This window comes from Bufo bufo, chromosome 5 (genome assembly GCF_905171765.1).
Source record: "Bufo bufo chromosome 5, aBufBuf1.1, whole genome shotgun sequence".
NCBI lineage: Eukaryota > Metazoa > Chordata > Amphibia > Anura > Bufonidae > Bufo > Bufo bufo.
The window spans coordinates 127,314,077-127,338,065 of record NC_053393.1 but is presented as its reverse complement, the minus strand read 5'-3'; positions in this window follow the sequence as shown (position 1 = coordinate 127,338,065).

Below are 23,989 nucleotides of genomic sequence, written 5' to 3'. Positions count from 1 at the left end.
TTCTTCCAACAGCACAGGTGGAACATTCTCGACACCTTTTTTTAATGTCTCCTCTCATCCCGATCCAATAGACTCTTCTACGGATGGTGGCTTCGGTTTTCTGCACGCCAAAGTGTCCTGATTGATCATGGTACATCTCAAGAATAATTCTTGCATCTCGGCGTGGTATTAAGATTTGGTATAGACGATCCCAGGTAATTGGATCTAAGGTCCTTTTTAATAGTAGGCCCTTCTGTAGAAAGAGGTGTTTTCTGTGTCTCCATAATTTTGACAATTCTGGATCAGCATTCCTCCTGCGGATTCTTTCTGGTGTTCTCCCGCTGATGAATAAATCTTGCAGTTCACCTAACACTCTGCTTTCATTTTGCAGCTTGATCCATCTTTCTTTGTCCACTTGGGATTTTGGATCCACTTGAAGGTTAAGGACCCTTTTCCCTTTGACAGTGATGATGTCTTGGTGGGCAAAATTTTTGTAGAAGGATGGCATCTCGACCTCTTCCCAAACATCTTCTTGTGAAGTAGGGTCTTCTTTGGTCGGCAGACGGGATAATGCATCCGCATTTTCATTTGTATTTCCTGTTCTGTAATTTACGGTGAAATTGTAGTTAGCAAGGCGTGAGGCCCATCTTTGTTCTAATGCTCCTAACTTGGCGGTGTTAAGATACGCCAGCAGGTTATCTGTGAAGGCCACAAAGGGTGTTGCGGCAAGGTAATCTTTTTCTGTAACAGCCCACACGAGTGCGAGGAATTCCAATTTGAAGGAACTATAGTTTTGGTAGTTTCTTTTAGTACCTCTAAGAGATCTACTAGCTTAGGAAATGACTCTTTCTTTACATTCTTGTATTTGTGACAGGACAGCTCCCAGGCCTTTCTTACTGGCATCTGTGTAAAGATGAAATGGCTGTTGGTAATCCGGATAACCTAAGATTGGTGGTTCTGTTAACTTCTTTTTCAGGAGCTTGAAGGCAATTTCTCTTTCAGTGTTCCATTCAACTGGTATTGGAGATTTCTGATACCTTTTAGGATGTCCTCTTAGAAGTTCTAATATTGGTTCTGCAATTTAGGAAAAGTGAGGAATGAAGCGTCTGTAATATCCTGTGAAACTGAGGAAACTTCTCACTTCTTTCACCGTAGTAGGAGTAGGCCAATTTCGGACTGCGGCTATCTTCTCTGGATCCGGTTTAACACCTTCAGAGCTGACAATATGCCCTAAGTATTTAACTTCTAGCTTCAGTAGATAACACTTAGATGGTTTGACTTTGAGTCCATGCTTAATGAGAACTTGAAAAACTTCGGCCAGATGTTTCAAGTGATCTTCATAAGATTTGGAGTAGATGATGACATCGTCTAAGTACAACAGGACAGTTTCAAAATTTTTGTGACCCAGACAACGCTCCATTAATCTTTGAAAAGTTCTAGGCGCATTGCAAAGTCCAAAGGGCATGCAGTTGAACTCAAATAGGCCCATAGGGGTGGTAAATGCAGTCTTCTCACGATCTTCAGGTGCCATTGGTACTTGCCAGTACCCACTGGTTAAATCAAGAGTAGAGAAGTAGGCTGAAGATCCTAAAGCTGTCAAGGATTCTTCTATGCGTGGTAAAGGGTAAGCATCTTTGTGGGTAATTTGGTTGATTTTTCTGTAGTCCACACAGAATCTGATGTTGCCGTCTTTTTTACGGACAAGGACTAGTGGTGCAGCCCATGGGCTATGACTGTCTTTGATGATATTGGAGTCTTTCATCTCCTGGATAATTTGTTTTACGGATTGATACATAGTTGGTGGTATAGGCCGATACCTTTCCTTGATCGGTGGGTGTGAACCTGTAGGGATGGAGTGTTTAATGATATCTACTTCTCCATAGTCTGTAGAATGCTTACTGAAGGCATGGTTTTCACGCTCCTTCAACTTGGTGTTCTGGTGTTGAAGCATCTCCTACATGAAGTTCTTTCCACCAGGGGGTGTTAAAATTTTGGTCCTGTGGGTGTTGTTTCTTAGTAAGTTGCTCTTTGGTATCTGTAGCCACACTGATGACATCTTGGAAGGTAACTTAGATCAGCTGTGCAATGGGACGGTACTTTGTTAATGTTACACTGTGATCACTCAAATTTAAGAGACGAATAGGCACTTTCCCTTCAGAGATGGAAACTAGGCTTCTTGCGGCTCTAACTAGAGGATAGTCTTCCAAGACAACTGGCTCTACCAAGGCTTGGTAGTCTTGACCTTGAATTCCGACTACAGCTTGGCACCACAAGAGGGTTTCGGTGTTGGGCTTGAGAATCACAGGTTGATTATCTCGAATGCGGACACAGCAGATCTCTCCTTTTTCATTGGTGAACCTCTGTTGTGGGCTCAGTACACGAATGGTTTGTTGGATCACCTTCTTAGAAGCAGAAGGAGCAGTAGGCACTGACTGGTGCAAGGCTTCCAGCATTTCAACATAACAGTTCCTGAGGACATTCATTCCTAGGACTATTGGAGGGTTATTGTTATTTTCTCTGACTTGTACCACAATAATGCCTTGTTGGGATAGAATAGTTCCTCCTACTTGAATGGTAGGTTCCCAATAACCCAGTATTGGTACAGGTTTGCCGTTACTGGCTATGAGATTCAGCCAGGATTCTGGGGGCTGGGTAAGTTGATTTTGGTCCCAGTATTTTTCAAATGCTGTTTGTTGGATGGTAGTGACTTGGGATCCTGTGTCAACTAGGGCAACAAAAGGAACTCAATTTATTTGAAGTGTCACTTCTGGACGGGATCCCACATATCTTGGCATCCAATAGGGATCTTCTGGACCTATTGATTTACCTCCCGAGGGGTGGTCCTTGGCCTCGGGGGTCGCCCTTTTAACTGACAGCAGGTTACTTCAGTATGGCCTGGCTTGTGACAGTATGTGCAGATAGGCCGCTTAGGGGTACTAGTGCGGTCAGGTGGGCGTCCACCTGAATTTCTAGAATAAGTCTCTTTATAGTCAGGAGAGAAGAGTCTTCTGGACACAGGTTTCTCCTCCTCCAGCAATAATGTTTTTTCCCACTGTTCCAATATTTGGTGGACTTTCTCCAGACTTTTAGTCAGGAATTGGACTTGCTCAGTAAGGAGAGCAACTGCGTCAGGAATTGGGGCTTGAGTTGCCTGACTGACGACAGGTAAAGGTTTTACAGGGGTGACCAGCTGTGTTGCTGGCACTGCAGCGGATCCAACAGGTTCTGTTGGTGGACTTTTTCCCAGTATATAGCTAATTCTTTAAAGTCTTAGAAAGCAGCACTTGGATGCTGAGAGGCTAACATTCTTAGTTGGCTCTTTAAATTGTCTGTATTGACACCTTCAATAAATTGCTCTTTCAGGGTTTTGTCCTGATTCTCTGCCTCACGGGGGTCTACTTGGACAACAGCTCTAAGGTCTTCCTGCAAAGATAATGCAAAGTCTCTGAGTGACTCACCCGATTGCTGTTTCTTGCTGAAGAACCTCATCTTGACCTCTGACACAGTCCTGGGTTCAAAGGTGGTGCAGAGACGTTCAAATATCTGCTCCAATGTCCTCCTCTCTGAGCTTGGCCAGGATTTCACTTCTCTGAGAGCAGCTTCTTCCAATTGCGCAAGGAGAATCTCCATCTGCTGTTGTGGGGATACAGGGTACAATCTGAACACAGCAAGAATTTTCTCTTTAAAGTCCCTTAAAGTATGAACCTCTCCAGAATACCGTGGGAACCAGGGGGCCCCAAAATAATAAGGCATGGTTAAAGGCATTAAACTTGGTGTTGCAGCAGTTGGTATTGCACTGGGACCAGCTGCGGCTGCCGCAGGGGGTCCGTGGAGGTCAGACTGCACGTTATCTTCCTGCACTGACATGGTAACAGCAGGTGAATTATAGTTAGGTAAGTTAAGTTAATTGTGGCTGTAGATATTTTTATGTGGCGTTGCTATGGGCGACCGCTATCTTGCGGGTGTATGGCCCTTTAAGAAACTTGGTGCCGGCTGAATACAGTATTTGGACAGCGCTGGTTTAAGACTCTGACAGCGCTCCTGGCTATCGATGCTCCCCTAGGCTTAGTGGGGGCAAATCGGAGTACTCACAGACTGTGTGCTCTATTTGGGGGACGGCAGGCAATGCGATCCTCTCCGTTAGCTCGCCTGTGTGAGATCTCGCGATATTTTTGGGATACACGCATGTCACACTCTCCTCCCGTGCGGGGCGTCTCCCTTTGATGTGGCTACAGGCGGAGGAGGCGGCGCTGCGTTTGCATACAGGGTTCAGCCTTTCAGAAACAAGACAGTAAAGGTAGGATGGGCTTGACCAGGTAGTTTGCATAAGTGGGCGGCACTACGTTTTCCCGCTCTTCAGGGGGTGTCGCTAACCTGTCCACAGTGATGGCGCAGTATTTCTTTTCAAACAAGAACTCCGGCGGCCATCTTAAGTGCATATAAACAGTCCATTCACTGACAGCAAGCCGTTTTAGTGACACACAAATGTCGGATTTTCTCACTTTTAACACTGCGATTTTTATGCTGGGGACTAGAATAGCACTTCCATACACTGTCCAAGCAATTTAAACAGTTCTGTAGCCCAAAACAGCGCACAATAAGCAAAAGTCTCTCAATAAAGCAAAGGGGCTTATTCACATGCGACAGTCTCTCAAATATGGCGTAAGGGTTAATATCCTGTTCGTGACGGCAATAAAAGATATGCAGCCAGCCAGTAGCGCAGCGGCAACACGTGAGGTGCACGGTGGACCGATGAGGGGTCAAATAATAACACACAGTTCATCAGTTTACTCACGGTTAGCAGAAAGCCTCCCTGGGCTGGCAGCACAGTGTTGAGGTGGACAGCACGAAATCCTCCGGGGCACGCTCTGTAGTAGGGAAGCATCAGCCAAGATGGTGGTTGAGGTGCCCTTGATGTTAGGGGTGCTTAGGGTGCTTGTTGCGGCTGAGTTCCTTGATGGTTTTTGTTGTGACGCCAGTACCGTTTATGGTGGTACAACCAATAGTAGTAATAATGAGGTAGACAGTGGTAAGATACAACTCACAACTTTTACTGATGTTGGTTCCAGTTTCATTAGGTACATAAAACAAAATGCAGTCTTTGGTTAGTAGTAGAGTTATCCTGTGAATCCACTGTTTATAGGCTTTCTTGGCTGTATTTAGCTTAGCCGGAATTTTCTGTATCAGTGTAATTTGGTGTTTCTCCACACTGACTAACTAGGCCTGACCTAGGTATTTATACGACCTAAGTGTTATCCCCATCTAGTGGTGGGATGTATAAATTACACCAGACCAGCCTATGAACAGGGATACAACAGGTGTTGCAGTGCAAAATAACATACAATATGAAACTGTAGTTTTAAAGCTATTTTGCAGTTCCCACATGTTCCTGAGTGGGACGCTGCATAGGGACAGAAGCAGCTGTATGAAACGTCTCCCAGTTTATCCAATGCTTGTATACCGCATATTGCTCTACATTCTCATCAGCCTCTTTCTCCAACAGACTAATGAGCAGCTTCCAGCGAGCAAAGATTTTGGGGGATGATGCCTGAATGGATTTCTATGGGCACTCAGTTTGGCTTAGGAACTGAATTACAACTGAAGTTATAGTTATTGCTGTGATTACTATCCTCTTGGGTGAAGCAGCAGTCTGAGATTCTTCTCTGCACCTGCTCAGTCTTTCATTGAGTTGACATTCTGGTTGGTGGCATTGTAAGCCAAGTCTTAAGCATGTGATGGAGGATCACAATTAAAAGGAATCTGTCACCATGAAAATGCAAAGTAATCGGCAGACAACTTTTTATAGAACATGATTTGCTGAGCAATTTGATATATAGTTTTGTGGGAAAAGATTTAGTAAAACTTGTTTTTTATATTTTTACATTCCTACTGTTTCTGGGCTTTGAGGTCCAGAAGTCAGTCCTATCAGTGATTGACCGTCCGCTATCTGTATACCCTGCCATAGAGGGAGGGTTGTTAATCTCTGATAGGACCGCCTATTTGACTTCAAAGCTCAGAATGAACAGGAATTTACATGTATAAAATACAAGTTTTACAGAATCTTTTCCCAGAAAACGATATATATATATATATATATATATATATATATATAACTTTATAATATACATATATATGAATCAATCTGCTCAGCTTCTCTTTCTCTTCAGTTCAGACACCATATTCAATGTGAAAGATGCCCTGGGTGAACAGAAACAGACACAGTCCTTGAATGTTACTGGTTTAGACTGCTCAATTCACTGATAGGAATGGAGGCTATGGTGGCTCTCCTTCCAGTTTTGGTGTCTGGTAATCTCTTTCTTGATCTAGGGGTATAATCAGGACATGCTTTGCTAGGTTCCATTTGCAACCCTGGATTACCTCTTAGTCCTGGATCCATATGCAGCCTTTTTATATGCAGGACCCCCAATGTTTTAATGTTATATTGGGAAAGGGAATCTTTTTGATTTAATGTGTTTGTGTACCTAAAATCATTGTATGGATTGGTCTGGGTTAAATACATTAACTCATCCCATTTTAGGTTGCCAGAAGATGGACCTGGGTGTGCCCCTGTTTAGAAAGAGCTCCAGTCTAACTGTGCTACAAAGAGAACCTATGTCGTGTGAGCTCCTCAGAGACAGGACTGATTTTCAGAGAACCATCATTTCTCACACTGTAACTACCCAAGCAAGCTATTCTACTACCAAAAGTGCTCCAAATAAAGAGATAAAGTAAATTAGAAGGTTCTGGATCTCCAGGCCGTGCAGTGGAGTCAAACAGCAAGGTATTGTGCATATTTATGGAGGAGAGAGATTTTTGCTGCTGTGAGAGGGAATGTTGCTAAGACACCCTTCCACACTTTGAGATGGTTTAGATAGCCATGTCTTTAAATCTGTACCCCTAAGTTGGGAATTACAGAACCTATGCCAAAAATGTCAATTTCGTGTCTAAGGTTCTGCAGAGAGACTTTACAAAGACAGGAGAGAGGGGGTACTAAAACCTCCCAGCATTGCTGCTATCTATCCATACCTTGCTATTGGGGAAGAAAATTGCACTGTGTTCTGCTTGAAATTGCACCTTGAAACTGTTGTATGTACTACTACTCCTATCCTGCACGTCAGTAAAAGAGAGGCTTAATTATATATTACCACTGACTTGGTCACTGACTCCATCACCATTTTCCGGCTATTGTAGCTGCATCCACACTCCTGCCTTGCACTCTGTCGAAACAGTTATCACAAAAGGGCAACCCCAACTACCACCAGGCAGGAGCCCCAATGCCAGGATGTGAGGATTGCTACTGTCTTCCATATGCATAACTATAGTTGCCAGAGCTACTACTACTCTCACCCTCTGCTTGCTTCTCCTGGGCTTGCTGCACATGCAATTGTAGGAAATGTCCTTGATATATCTGTCTACCTCTTACCTACTGTCACAAAAGAACATTGGTCATGCTACAAGACAACGACACTAAGCGCACAAGTCATTCTACCAAAGAATGGTTTAAGAAGATTAAAGAGGACCTTTCACCGATTCTTACCCTATGAACTAACTATACAGACATGTGGAGCGGCGCCCGGGGATCTCACTGCACGTACTATTATCCCTGGGCGCCGCTCCGTTCTGCCGCTATGCCCTCCGGTATCTCCGCTCACTTAGTTATAGTAGGCGGAGATACCAGTCCCTAAGTTATGGTAGGCGGAGTCTGCCCTAGCGCTGGCCAATCGCAGCGCAGAGCTCACAGCCTGGGAGGTTATTTTCTCCCAGGCTGTGAGCTCTGCAATGCGATTGGCCAGCGCTAGGGCAGACTCCGCCTACCATAACTTAGGGAACGGAGATACCGGAGGGCATAGCAGGAGAACGGAGCGGCGCCCGGGGATAATAGTAAGTGCAGAGAGATCCCCGGGCGCCGCTCCACATGTCTGTATACTTAGTTCATAGGGTAAGAATCGGTGAAAGGTCCTCTTTAAAATAAAGCTTGATAATAGCCAAGACAAAGTTCTGACCTTAATCCAATAGAAATGTTGTGGAAAGATCTGAAGGCAGCAGTTCTTGGGAAGAAACCCACCAACATAACAGAGTTGAAGCTGTTTTGCACGGAGGAACGGGCTGAAATTCCTCCAAGCCGATGTACAGAACTAATGAACAATTACCAGAAACATTTAGTTCCAGTTATTTCAGCACAAGGGGGTCAGATACTAAAAGCAAAGGTTCACAAATAAATTTGACTTATTTGTTTGCTTTGGTTGTCTTTGTCTACTTTTAGGACTTCTGTGAAACTGTGATGTAGTTTTAGGTTGAATTTTTGCAGAAATATAGAAAATTTTGAAGGGTTCACAAACTTTTAAGCACCACAGTGATTCAGCAGTGCTACACCACTTATTCCACTATGTAGTGGACAGAGCTGATTACTGAGGCACTGCTCCCACGGAAGTGAATGGAAGCAGCGCTGCAGTAACTAGCTCTGTCCACTAGACAGTCGACTGAGCTGTTTGCTCCTGAGCTACCCCAAAATAGCTGATCGACTGGGGTGTGGGGTATCCGATACCAGCCGAATTGATATTAATGGCCTAGCCTCAGAATAGGCTATGAACATAAAAATCCCAGAGAACTCCTTTAATGCTTGATAATAAAATGCCACGTATGGATGCTATAATACTGATTTGTATTGTGTTGCATCTTTACAATAAACCCATAATCATAAAACTCAGCAACAGCTAAGAATTTTGATTTATTTAAAATGTTGTCTTCAAACGTTAAGTTAGTTTACTTTGTCTTATTTATGAGTTACATTACCGTGTTATTTCACCAAGTCTTACATTATTAAAGACCATTTATTTCCACATGTAACAACAATTCACAGTGTTCTACAAAGTTTACTTTTATAAGACTGCATCAGTAAATTAGAGAGCAAATCTAACTTTGTAAAATAAATGTATTGTCAGAAAGTGACCTATTGTATAAATCAAGTTGTATGTTAACAGGGGCATAGCTAAAGGCTCATGGGCCCTGGTGCAGGAGTTTAGCTTGGGCCCCCCTTCCCTCAGTGCTTTGTGGTCAGGGGCCGGGAAGCAGATAGCTTAAAATGGCAGCTCCCCCCCCATGCGAAATTCTTGAACTAACCCCTTCCCTCCTGCCAGAGGTGTAACTTGACCAGCATGCACTTTCTATAATACCAGTGTCTTCTTATGCGGCACAAGGGTCTGTGGACCCCCTCAGGCTTTCTGGGCCCGGTAGTGACTGCACAGTTCTGTACTTAAAGGGCATCTGTCAATGGATTTGTACCTATGAAGCTGGATGACCTGTTGCATGTGCGCTTGGCAGCTAAAGGCATTAGAGATGAGCGAATTTCCCCAAAATTTGATTCAGCCGGTTCACCGAATTTTCGGAAAAAATGTGGTTTGATCCAAATTTATTAGTGGCGAATCACTTTAAAAATTGCTATTTCCTGTCTGCAGAGAGCCTTTATAGTGGTGTAGAACACTGTGCCTTGCAGTAACACACATAGGGAGTCTGCTGTGGTAGTGAAACAATACTGTGAGTCAGTATGACATGTAGATGACAGGCGTTGCTTATACAAGTAGAGCCCCCCCCCCAACAGAGTGGAGTGGGTGTCAGCAGTAAGTTTGTGTTGATGTCACTGACTATTTTGTCCTTCCTCTGATCCGTCAGAACAATAACCCCTAAAAAACGGATCCTGTCTGTGGAGCATCCACCTTCACTCGGTTAGCATTTGGTCAGGAATCCATCAGTATTGCTAAAGCCAAAAAAAACAGGAGTGGATCCAAAACAGAGATGACACTTGAATGGAATATTTGCATGTCTTCTGTGTTTTGTACCCACTCCTGCTTTTGGCTACTAAATCATAAGCCAATTCTGATGCAAAAAAGGGACCATGTCATACAGGCCTTACAGCTGTTACATAGACAGGATCCGTTGTGCGTCTCATTTTTTATTCCTTCTGACAGATCAGAAGAAGCGTCAAATAAATGATGATGTCATCCAGGCCGAAAGGTAAAATAGTGGCCCAGTCATGAAGTGGGGAGGGTGAGAACAGCATGAGAAGTCCACAGAGTGGCCCTATGACATAGTGGTGAGGTGGAGGCAGCATGAGGAGACCACAGAGTGGCCCAATGAGAGTCTGGAGGTGGCAGCAGCAATAGGAGAAGGCCACAGAGTGGCACAATGACAGTGTGGAGGTGGCAGCATCAGAATTTGGAGGCCACAGAGTGGCGCAATGACAGAGTGTGGAGGTGGCGGCAGCATCAGAAGCATCAGAAGGAGGCCACAGGGTGGCACAATGACAGTGTGGAGGTGGCAGCAGCACCATCAGGAGTACACAAAGTGGCACAATGACAGAGTGTGGAGGTTCTACCCATGCCTCACGGGCAAGCTGCCACCCTCTTCTCTCGATGATGAAGCCCCTAATTCACCCGGCTCCCAAGTGCAATCAGCTACATCATCATCATCGAGTACTGTCTGCACATCACTGATGTCCTCCTCAACGGTCTCTGGGTCAGGAGCCTGACCGCTCGCAACAGCAACTCCCACGCCACTCTCCTCATAACTACTTGCCAGCCTACCGAGCTGGCCAGTAGCTTCTGACTGTCCACTAGTAGCTCATCCTCGCTGTATAGTGGAGCTGAGCCCAAAGCATATAATACTTGTCTGGATGAGGGAACAGAAAAGGACAAAAGCAGGTTGAGGACAGGTGAGGGCACAGGGCCTGCTCCCAGGCCATGCCAACTAAGGGGTGTGTCTGACGAACCCACTGACTCTTGGCTGGGGGTGTCTGATGTCACTTGGGATGAAGTGGATGACCGAGTCAACCATTCAAGAACCGCTTGGCTCAAGACACAACCGCTAGATGACACCAGGAGCTCAGGCCTCTTACTGCGACTCCTGCTGCCACGCCTCCTTACTCTGCTGCCACCTGTGCCTGCACCAGAAACATTTAGGCCTCTGCCACTCCCCTGTGCCTGACACTTCTCTGTCTGACATACAGTTAGATCAAATCAATAAATAAAAAGGAAATTAAAACACCCCAAAATCTCACTAATACACGCCAAAAAGGGGTTTAGAACATATAACTGCACTGCCGAATGGCAAATAGGCCCTTACTTTTTTCCACTTATACATGCCATAAAAGGCTTTAGAACACATAACTGCACCGCAGAACGGCAAATAATATGTATTTTTTTTGCCACTAATACAGGCCAAAAAGGGCTTTAGAACAGGCATCCTCAAACTGCGGCCCTTCACCTGTTGCAAAATTACAACTCCCAGCAAGCCCGAACAGTCTACAGGTATCAGCCTACAGCAGGGCATTGTGTGAGTTGTAGTTTTACAACAGCTGGAGGGCCGCAGTTTGAGGATGCCTGCTTTATAACATATAACTGCACTGCAGAACGGCAAATAATATATATTTCTGCCACTAATACACGTCAAAAAGGGTTTTAGAACATATAACTGCACCGCTGAACGGCAAATAATATATATTTTTTTGCCACTAATACAAGCCAAAAAGGGCTTTAGAACATATAACTGCACCACTGAATGGCAAATAGGCCCTTACTTTTTTCCACTTATACACCCCACAAAAGGCTTTAGAACATATAACTGCACCGCTGAACGGCAAATAATATATATTTTTTTGCCACTAATACACACCAAAAGGGCTGTAATTTTCTCACTTCACCACACAAAGGCAAATACTTCCCCCCCCCCACTAATACAACCAAAAAAATGCTTTAGAACATATAACTGCACTGCACAAGGGCAAAGAAGACGTAGAAATATTTCCTTGCAATAAACCCTGTTAATGGCTGTATCAAACAGCACTTGCACCCCAATACCCAATAACAAGAATGGTTTGCTGGAATTACAGAGCTTTATAATGGCAATTTGAATCCCCAGTCAGTGCAGCAATGTGTAATAGGATTGTTCCTATTACCCAGGCTGTAAACTCCCCTACTGAACCTTGTTCTGCTTCAATACTGTGGAATGATTCCTCCCTATCCTTTCCCTGAACTTCTATACAGCAAAATAAAAGCTTTAAAGTTTTTTGTAGCACTGTCCCTAGCGCCTGCTGACATCTCTCCCTGCACTAAGTACATTGGAAAATTGCAAAATCCAAGATGGCTGAGGCTTTTTATAGGGCCCCGCCTCCATGATATGAAATATAAAAGTTGGTGTTGACAAACAATAAACTACATTCAATTAAGCAAAATATACGAGAGCTGTGGATATATATATATAATTTGGTATAGCGGCTTGATAGCCCCTTCACTGAGCACCTCCTCTTGGGATTTGTAAATCCCCTTCTTGATGGTGTGCCTTTCATATTTAGATTAATTATTTTATAGGGCTGTGACATCACAGGGCTGGCTTGCTGCTGATGGCATTGTGGATGATCCCTCGTTCTCAGAGTTCCTTGCTCCATGTCCTAACAGAAGCAGCAGCCATTTTAGGAAAAAATGCGGTTAGTTACCATGAAGTGTGAGGAAATTCGGATTCGGTGAGAATCAAATTTTTCCTGAAATTCGGATCGAATTCCACTTGTCAACTTTGATTCGCTCATCTCTAGAAGGCATCTGTCACAGGGTAGCGTCACAGGTGATAGAGCGGAGGTGCACCCCCTGAGCTGCCACTCGGTCCCCTGTCCCTGCCTACTTGCACCACCCGCCCTAGGTGACGGGACGCTGACCTGAGTAAGTGCAAGCAGAGAGATAGAGACAGCAGGGAAGCGGACAGCCAATGAGAGGCAGCACTCGAGCGGACAGTGAGGTGGAACAAGCAAGGTACCACCAAAAACGGAAGGGCGAGGTTGGGTCAATTAGCCGGGGTCAGTCCAGGAGGTCACGTCAGTATGAGGGAGGAAACAGAGACAGATCCGAGAGCGGGCCGAGGTCAAAATCCAGGAGGTCACGTCAGTACAAGAGAAGAGGCAAAGACAAAATCCAAAAGCAAGCCGAGGTCAAAATCCGAGAGGTAGCGTCAAGGTTCAGGGAGCAGGCAGAAGAGGTGTCAGGAAGCAGATCAAGGGTCAAATCCAAAGGTAAGCTTAATAACAATAATATTACACAGCCTAAGGGACCAAAATCCCAGGCAACCTGTAGCCAGCAGGTTGCCTGTATTTATAGTGGGGAGTGAGGGCCATGTGACGTGGCCAGCGTCACATGACCGACAGACAGACAAGTCGAGCACCGAGTGATCAGCTCGGTGCTCAAGGGAGACCTAGGAGCAGGGAGCCTCCCAGCTAGCAAAAGCCACCCTGGGAACGAGGCCGAACACAGATCCTCGCTCCCGAAGCTAAGCAGCAGGTCTGCGGCTGATGGGAGACCAAGTGTGCTTTCGGCGCCCTGTTACAGCATCTGTGTTGGCCCCACATTGCTGAGAAAAATCATGTTTTAATATATGCAAATGAGCCTCTAGGAGCAACAGGGGCATTGCCATTACACATACAGGCTCTGCTCTCTCTGCAACTGCCGTGGCCTCTCCACCTTGATTGAGGACCAGGCGTGATGATCTTTACACTGCCTGTCAGTGTAATCAAAGTGGAGAGGGGGCAAAAGTTGCAAAGAGAGCTGAACCCCTAGGTGTAACGGCAACGCCCCTGTTGCTCCTAGAGACTGATTTGCATATATTAAAACATAATTTTTCTCAGCAATGCGGGCACATATGAACATTGCCTTCAGCTGCCAAGCACATATGCAACAGATCTGTCAGGTTCATAGGTACAAATCTGCTGACAGATGCCCTTTAAAGAGGACTTATCGCTTAGGTATGGATATTAATTGAAAAATTATTAGTGACCCCTATAACAATAGTTACAGTATATCTTTGGTCATTTTTCATATTTATGTATGTATTAAAAAAAATAATTGTCTATATGGTACATGCACTGGTTAAGGAGATCCCGTCATGCCCCTGGCACCTTTCCATACATCCCAGGGTATACAGGGTAAGAGCCGTGAGATCTCTGATTTCAAATAGTTATGTATATACCATCTATACAGCAGTTATCGATGTACTGTATATGACAGGATCTCCTTACCCAGGGGTTGGGCCCGACTCCTGTGGTCAATCAGGTCATTTGCATACAGTGTTGTGTCATATAGACCTTTATTTTATTTCTTTTTTACATTTTTTTAAAAGCAATTTTTTTGTTTTCTAGTCAGAGTGGGCAATGTCAGTGCGGTTCTTGCAGTATAATCTCATGATATAGGGTATATCTTCTCATGAGATCACCAACCATATTCCAACTTTTATTTTTCTGAGGGTTAAAGTATCATGATTGACTGGGCCTAGGCAAATCTGCATTACAGCAGTTATCTCCAACCCATGCCTCTCCAGCTGCTGCATGCTTCCCAATCATTCCGCTTCTAGAGGGACAGTCCCTTATTACACTGGATATCCCAGGAAGGTAACGCCATGTTCTGATTCCCACTGTATCTGCATCCTCGGTACGAATACAATGGTGAAGTAGGGAGCCATCAGTTTTCTGCTCCACCATTCACTTCGTGACGTTGCCACAGTCTGGTGCGATTCAGTGATGTCATCGTGCCTGCCGCAGACAGCACAAACAGTGAGACTGCTGCTCAGTGATATACTCTGTTTGTTGAGAAATGGGGCTAGGAAAGTATAAGTATTATTACATATTTGTATTTGAGTAAAACTACGGGGGCATCATTTATAGTATTTCTGTATGCTGGAGTCTTAAGGGGAACCACTATTGTGAGGGGGCACTAGGGGGTCATCATTATTGTGAGGTGGCACTTAGGGAGCTTCTTATACTCAAGGTAACACAAAGGGGGTCACCACTACTGTGAGAGAGACAGCAAGAGAGCATCACTACCGTGAGGTGGGCATCCTTAATTTGTAGGGGACTCCACTACTGTTTGGGGGAAATTAAGCGCACATCCTTATTGTGTGGGGGGCGCTAAGGGTGCATTACTACTGTGAGGGGGAACAATAAGGGGCATTCCTACTGTGTGGAGGTACTAAGTAGGTTTCCTTACTCTAAAGGGCACAAAGGAGGCATTAACACAGTGTGGGAACACTATTACATGGGCCACAGTAAGAGGACCCTATCAAAGTGTGTGGGGCACAAAGGGGAATCATTACTATTTGTGAGCGCGATTACTTTGTGTTACACAAAAGAAAATAATATTTCTGGGAGCTGGAAGTGAAAGCTCAAAGGAGACTGAGGGGTTGGACGAATTTCAGAGCACCGATGGAGCTTTCCTTCTTTGCTGAGTTGTGAGGTGTGCTGCTGGGAAACCCCTGACAGCCACCGGCATGCTGGTTGTTGTAGTTTCCCCACAGCTAGAGAGCAATAGATTGGAGACCACTTCATTAGAACAACTAAAATAACCAAAAGTTCACATATTCTTTAAAAATTTAACTTTACAAGACTTTTATATCCTCTGGATAGGTCATCAGTATCTGAACTGCGGGGGTCTGACACTTGAGCCCCTGCCGATCAGCTGTGTAAGAGGAAACTGGATCTCACAGTAGCGGCATTCTCTCGGCTCACCAAGCACAGCGCCGTACATTGTATAGCAACTGTGATTAGTATCGCAGCTCAGCCCCATTCACTTCAATGGAGCTGCACTGCGCCTAGGCCATGTGACTGATAAACGTGACGTCACATGGTCTAGACTAAGCTGACAGAAGGCTGCAGCACTACTGTGAGCACTGGTGCCTTCTCAACCAGCTGATCAGTGGAAGTCCTGGGTGTCGGACCTCCACTGATCAGATATTGATGACCTATCCAAAGGAAAAGTCATCGGCATAAATGTCTTGGAAAACCCCTTTGACAATGTGATATATGCTACTGTTTCAGTTTATACACTGCTCAAAAATATAAAGGGAACACTTAAACAACACAATGTAACTCCAAGTCAATCACACTTCTGTGAAATCAAACTGTCCACTTAGGAAGCAACACTGAGTGACAATCAATTTCACATGCTGTTGTGCAAATGGGTTAGACGACAGGTGGAAATTATAGGCAATTAGCAAGACACCCCCAATAAAGGAGTGGTTCTGCAGGTGGTGACCTGACCACTTCTCAGTTCCTATGCTTCCTGGCTGATGTTTTGGTCACTTTTGAATGCTGCCGGTGCTTTCACTCTAGTGGTAGCATGAGACGGAGTCTACAACCCACACAAGTGGCTCAGGTAGTGCAGCTTATCCAGGATGGCACATCGATGCGAGCTGTGGCAAGAAGGTTTGCTGTGTCTGTCAGCGTAGTGTCCAGAGCATGGAGGCGCTACCAGGAGACAGGCCAGTACATCAGGAGACGTGGAGGAGGCCGTAGGAGGGCAACAACCCAGCAGCAGGACCGCTACCTCCGCCTTTGTGCAAGAAGGAACAGGAGGAGCACTGCCAGAGCCCTGCAAAATGACCTCCAGCAGGCCACAAATGTGCATGTGTCTGCTCAAACGGTCAGAAACAGACTCCATGAGGGTGATATGAGGGCCCGACGTCCATAGGTGGGGGCTGTGCTTACAGCCCAACACCGTGGAGGACGTTTGGCATTTGCCAGAAAACACCAAGATTGGCAAATTCGCCACTGGCGCCCTGTGCTCTTCACAGATGAAAGCAGGTTCACACTGAGCACATGTAACAGACGTGACAGAGTCTGGAGACACCGTGGAGAACGTTCTGCTGCCTGCAACATCCTCCAGCATGACCGGTTTGGCATTGGGTCAGTATTGGTGTGGGGTGGCATTTCTTTGGAGGGCCGCACAGCCCTCCATGTGCTCGCCAGAGGTAGCCTGACTGCCATTAGGTACCGAGATGAGATCCTCAGACCCCTTGTGAGACCATATGCTGGTGCGGTTGGCCCTGGGTTCCTCCTAATGCAAGACAAAGCTAGACCTCATGTGGCTGGAGTGTGTCAGCAGTTCCTGCAAGACGAAGGCATTGATGCTATGGACTGGCCCGCCCGTTTCCCAGACCTGAATCCAATTGAGCACATCTGGGACATCACGTCTTGCTCTATCCACCAACGTCACGTTGCACCACAGACTGTCCAGGAGTTGGCAGATGCTTTAGTCCAGGTCTGGGAGGAGATCCCTCAGGAGACCGTCTGCCACCTCATCAGGAGCATGCACAGGCGTTGTAGGGAGGTCATACAGGCACGTGGAGGCCACACACACTACTGAGCCTCATTTTGACTTGTTTTAAGGACATTACATCAAAGTTGGATCAGCCTGTAGTGTGTTTTTCCACTTTAATTTTGAGGGTGACTCCAAATCCAGACCTCCATGGGTTAAAAAATTAGATTTCCATATTTTTTTTTTTGTGTGATTTTGTTGTCAGCACATTCAACTATGTAAAGAACAAAGTATTTCAGAAGAATATTTAATTAATTCAGATCTAGGATGTGTTATTTTTGTGTTCCCTTTATTTTTTTGAGCAGTGTAGATTTGTCTTCTTAGACTAATATACCTTTTCTTTTCTGTGCAGAATATTCTTAAAAGGAATTTGTTATCTTATCTGAGGGTAGCATAGACTGGAGACAGGGACCCTGTTTAAAATGTAGGGTCAGCTACATTTTTGTCGGAGTGTCGGAGTTTGCTTAGTGCAATGCACAGACTCATATTTATGTTCTCTCATACACAGTAAATGAGCTGATAGCTGTCAATCCTCCTCATTGGAGGGGTTGGCAGGGGCACTGTAGCACTTAAGTCCCACTGGAGATTCTCAACAGACATTTTGGGAAACCTACTAGATAAATACAGTAAGTAAGTGACAGAGCACTGGTATCAGGGTTTCTGCCACCATAGTATGCTGTCATCAGATAGGGTTGGAATAAATTGGTGACTGATCCCCACTTAATAAAAGATTAATAAAATACTGTTTTCATGAAATACTGACTATACAAATAAGAATCACAATGGCAGACAGTTGTATTATTATTTCAGCGATAACCACAAAGGCATTGCTGTTGGAAGATAAGAAGGCGCTCAGCTTCAGCCGGCGTCCATATTATCCCCAGACATATGTTATCTGTATAAAGCATATGCACACGCTTACTTAATAATCTGAGTTTACTGTACAGCAGCCATTTCCGAAAAATATACAGTCCATCTGAAGATAGAGCCTCACATAGTGGAGATCATGGAATGGACAGATCCGTAATATAGTAATATAGAAAACATTAATGCACAATTCGTACAAATCAATTTGTTTATCAGAGTTCTTGAGTAGAGTGGGGTCTATCCTCACTGTTCAAGAGGCTCCCCCTCCCACTTGATTGACAGGGCCAGACAACTCGCTTTGTCCTGTCAATCTCACGTCTGCACCCAGGGGCGGATTGGCCATAGACCCTGCAGGGAAATTTCCCGGTGGGCCGATGACCAGGGGGTTGCTAGAGCCCTCCTCATGACTGCAGGCCGGGTATATAAAGATCTGATGCTCTCAGCCTTAAAGGGGTTGTCCTAATTATTTTTTTGTTCTTTGTATGTTTTTAACTAGACAAATGTAAGGGGGGTTTCAATGCACTTCATCTGCAGTGGCTCCTTTCTCAGATTTCACTAAGGGTCACATGACCTGTGATGTCAGCTTCTCTCACTGCTCTGATGATGTTTAATGCACAAGCCTGAGAGAGCAGATATGTGTCTGTACACGAGACTGTGTCACTGTGCTGGCCACACCACCCTGCACTGCAGTCTACTGCTCTCTGCCCTCTCCCTGGATTCTTCAGGAAAATGTAACCTCTTCTGCAGCACACACTGAGGGCTGGAGGCTTTGCTGAGCAGTTGCAGGCAGCGAAGAGACACAGGATCTTCCCTCCTCATCTGCAGATACAGAGCTGACAGACTGGAGGAGTTCTGCAGAGCAGAGCACAAGAACAGGTAGGGGGAAGATCCTGTGTGTATCAGCAGTGTCATTGTACAGCTAGTCCTACACATACAACTTGCTGCTGAGCATCCCAGCAGTCAGACATTTAACTCGGGCTGCACTTTTATTCACTCCCTTTGCAGAGCAGGGGGAGGGGCAGTCTTTTTTGGCGCCCACAAATATTAATGAGGAAAACCTCAGAGATTGTTTTTATTGTAGGTAAACAAATGGCCAGAAGAGAACCAGGGAAATTGATTTTTTTTTGCCTAAAACTTGTTTAGCTTAGTTATATATTGCTGACTATCAGATTTAGGCCTCATGCACACGACAGTATTTTTTCACGGTGCGCAAAACGGGGTTCCGTTGGTCCGTGACCGTTTTTTCGTCCGTGGGTCTTCCTTGATTTTTGGAGGATCCACGGACATGAAAAAAAAGTCGTTTTGGTGTCCGCCTGGCCGTACGGAGCCAAACAGATCCGTCCTGACTTACAATGCAAGTCAATGTGGACGGATCCGTTTGACGTTGACACAATATGGTGCAATTGCAAACGGATCCGTCCCCCATTGACTTTCAATGTAAAGTCAGGAGTTAATATACCATAGGATCGAGTTTGAGTTAGATCGTGAAACTCATATCCGACAGTATATTCTAACACAGAGGCGTTCCCATAGTGATGGGGACGCTTCAAGTTAGAATATCCTGCGAACTATGTACATGACTGCCCCCTGCTGCCTGGCAGCATCTGATCTTTTACAGGGGGCTGTGATCCGCACAATTAACCCCTCAGGTGCCGCACCTAAAGGGTTAATTGTGCGTATCATAGCCCCCTGTAAGAGATCCCAGGCAGGAGGGGGCAGACCCCCTCCCTCCCCAATATTATATTCATTGGTGGCCAGTGCGGCCTCCCCTCTCCCCCCCCCAGTTAAAATCACATTCCGAATCCTCCATCATTGGTGGCCAGTGCGGCCTCACCTCTCCCCCCCCCTAGTTAAAATCACGTTCCGAATCCCCCATTATTGGTGGCCAGTGCGGCCTCACATCTCCCCCCCTAGTTAAAATCACGTTCCCCCATCATTGGTGGCCAGTGCGGCCTCACATCTCCCCCCCCTAGTTAAAATCACGTTCCCCCATCATTGGTGGCAGTGGAGAGTTCCTATCGGAGTCCGAGTTTAATTGCTGGGGCTCCGATCGGTAACCATGGCAGTAGCGTCCTGGTTGCCATGGTTACCGATCAGAGCCCCAGCGATTAAACTGGGACTCTGATCGGAACTCTCCACTGCCACCAATGATGGGGGAACGTGATTTTAACTAGGGGGGGTAGAGGTGAGGCCGCACTGGACACCAATGATGGGGGATTCGAAACGTGATTTTAACAAGGGGGGGGAGATGTGAGGCCGCACTGGCCACCAATGATGGGGGATTCGGAACGTGATTTTAACTAGGGGGGGAGATGTGAGGCCGCACTGGCCACCAATGAGGGGGGATTCGAAACGTGATTTTAACTGGGGGGGGGGGGGAGAGGGGAGGCCGCACTGGACACCAATGAATATGATACACAGAATTAACCCTTTAGGTGCGGCACCTGAGGGGTTAATTGTGCGGATCACAGCCCCCTGTAAAAGATCGGGTGCTGCCAGGCAGCAGGGGGCAGTCATTTACACAGTTCTCAGTATATTCTAACTTGAAGCGTCCCCATCACTATGGGTACGCCTCTGTGTTAGAATATAATGTCGGATATGAGTTTTCACAAAGTGAAAACTCATATCTGAAAAAGCTTTTATGCAGACGGATCTGCGATCCGTCTGTGTGAAAGTTGCCGACGGCCACGGATCACGGACGCGGATGCCAATCTTGTGTGCATCCGTGTTTTTTCACGGACCCATTGACTTGAATGGGTCCATGAACCGTTGTCCGTCAAAAAAATAGGACAGGTCATATTTTTTTGACGGACAGGAAACACGGATCACGGCCGCTGATGAAAAACGGTGCATTTTCCGAGTTTTCAACGGACCCATTGAAAGTCAATGGGTCCGCAGAAAATCACGGAAAACAGAACAACGGCCGTCGTGTGCATGAGGCCTCACAGTGCTATATGTATTTTTTTATAACTTGGACAACCCCTTTAATTAACTTAGCAGCATCACGTACATATCCACCTGACCGAATGCACCGTGTTATTTGCTTTCACTGAGGCAGTATTTTTTTGCTGCACTGTGGTATTTGGTTCTGCTGAGGAGGTACTGCCTGTCCAAAAAAAAAGTCGCCACCTGGATTTAACTAAGCAAATAGTTATGAGCCTCCTATTGGATAATTACTGCATGGGCGATTATCTTTATCTTTTTGCACCATTGCGAGGTGGTGACCGCCGCAAAAAACTCCTCCTTCGTGAGGCGTATTGGATCTTTAGGCTCAATACCAGAGTTCCTGCGGGTTTGAACTTGAAAAAAGAACTCATGTATGTATATCAATAATTTGAAACAAATGTAAGGAAATTTGTTCCAAGCTGGTTATATGGATCCCTGTGTAGTTTCATATGGTGTAGAATTTAGGCCATTGAAGGGTTAGTTACTATATTTTTTATAAGGCATGTTGCTTTTCACACTGTGCGGTTTATTTAGCCAGAGTATTGAAGCCCGAATGTAGAGACAGCAGCTTCTGTTTCAGAGACTACTGGAAGGCAAGGGTTAACCTGGTGAAAAACCTGAGCTCAGTGTGAAAGGCACCTGCAATTTGATGTGTGTGTATAGGTAACAGGTGATATCATGATGGAGTGACCAATGGAGTAGTTTTTCCCTCCCCTCGGTTTCTGAGAGGAAGGGTCAGTACACATATAAATATAGCTCTCCTTTAGGATACATTGTTACGACTAAGGACGTTATGTCTGAAACGCGTTAACGATCACTGCATACGATGTGGATGTGTCTGCTGTTTTATATATATTGTAATAAAGGAGAAGTTTTAAGAGGACCTTCATTCTATTCTGAAGCCGTTTTCTTAATTTTTTGCACCGATTATCTTTCAGCTGGCAACAAGTTATTTAACCCCAACTGGTGCAATGAGTTGCTTTTCATTTCTTAAACAACCATGTCGAAAGACACATTTCGTGGTCGTGGAAAAGATGTTAGTCTGTTTGAGAAGGGTCAAATCATTGGCATCCATCAAGCAGAGAAAACATCTAAGGAGATTGCAGAAACTACAAAAATTGGGTTAAGAACTGTCCAACGCATTATTAAAAACTGGAAGGATAGTGGGGACCCATCGTATTCGAGGAAGAAATGTGGAAGGAAAAAAATCCTGAATGATTGTGATCGGCGATCACTTAAACGTTTGGTGAAATCAAATCGAAGAAAAACAACAGTAGAACTCAGGGCTATGTTTAATAGTTAAAGTAAGAGCATTTCCGCACTCACAAAGGGATTGGGACTGAACAGCTGTGTAGCCGTAAGAAAACCACTAATCAGTGAGGCAAACCAGAAAAAAAGCCTTCAATTTGCTAGGGAGCATAAAGATTGGACTCTGGAGCAATGGAAGATGGTCATGTGGTCTGATGAGTCAAGATTTACCCTGTTCCAGAGTGATGGGCGCATCAGGGTAAGAAGAGAGGCAGATGAAGTGATGCCCCCATCATGCCTAGTGCCCACTGTACAAGGCTGTGGGGGCAGTACTATGATCTGGGGTTGCTGCAGTTGGTCAGGTCTAGGTTCAGCAACAGTATGTGCTCCAAGAATGAGGTCAGCTAACTACCGAAACATACTGAATGACCAGGTTATTCCATCAATGGATTTTTTCTTCCCTGATGGCACGGGCATATTCCAAAATGACCATGCCAGGATTCATCGGGCTCAAATTGTGAAAGAGTGGTTCAGGGAGCAGGAGACATCAGTTTCACACATGGATTGGCCACCACAGAGGCCAGACCTTAACCCCATTGAGAATCTTTGGGATGTGCTGTAGAAGGCTTTGCGCAGCAGTCAGACTCTACCATCATCAATGCAAGATCTTGGTGAAAAATTAATGCAACACTGGATGGAAATAAATCTTGTGACATTGCAGAAGCTTATCGAAACAATGCCACAGCGAATGCGTGCCGTAATCAAAGATAAAGTTGTTGTTTTTTGTGGCAACTTTTTTTTTTGGACAGGCAGTGTATTTTGTGCTGCATGTTTAGTTTTTTTTCCAAAGCCATTTTATGTTCAAAGACCACTCCTGCCCACACCTCTACTGTGAGTAGCAGTGCAAGCGCAGAGGCTCTACTGCTGCTACAGGAGCAGCGGATGTGCACGCACCGCTACACTTCCAGTGATGGAGCATGGACAGTTGCTGCTCCGGAAGCTGCGGCTCAGGGAGGGGACTCTTGAGCAGTGAGGACAGTCCCTTGCTGCTCAAGAACTCTGACGAATGAATTGATTCATATGAATGAACAGTCACCTCTAACTAGGATCAATAATCCCTTCTGAAAAATTTAACGTTTTAATGGAACTGGATCGTTCTCTATTATAGTAAAATATTTATCATTCAACAAATGAAAGGTATTATATTCTGTTAAACCCTTTTTCCCTGCTAACCAATTTTTTGTCATTTTTTTATAGAATCCGGGAATTCATTCTGCTCGGACTCATTGGACACTTCATAGGGAGTCGATGCAGTGAAAAGTAGGACCATGTGCAGAACGCTTCCTCCTGTGTCTGCACAGTACAACTAATAACGCTTGATGGGACAGGAGCAAGCAGAAGTGGATGACCCCGAGTCTGCGCAGGATTAGTCCAGAGAGTCTGCGCAGTAAAATGAAAGCCGGGAGCGAGCACTACTAAATGGAAAGGTAGCAAGCAAGTTGTTCACTCAATGATCTCATATGACTGTGCCACGAATAGCACGACCACTGTTTACCACAGAGTATTCGACCCCAAGCCAGCAGCAGAGCAGTGGTCACGAAGAAAGGGAATTTATATGATGGAAAAATTACAGAGCATACAGTAAAGAAATGTAAAATGCTATAAAAGCGTCCAACCCTTTTAAATATACGGATTGAAAATGAATGTTTGTAAAAGCATGTTCTCTTGTAATATTTGATATATGATGACCCTTCTCTCCCGGCTGCCCTGGATACTGCAGGATTGCACTGACACTAAGTGGTACAGAGATATATCCTGGATAATGG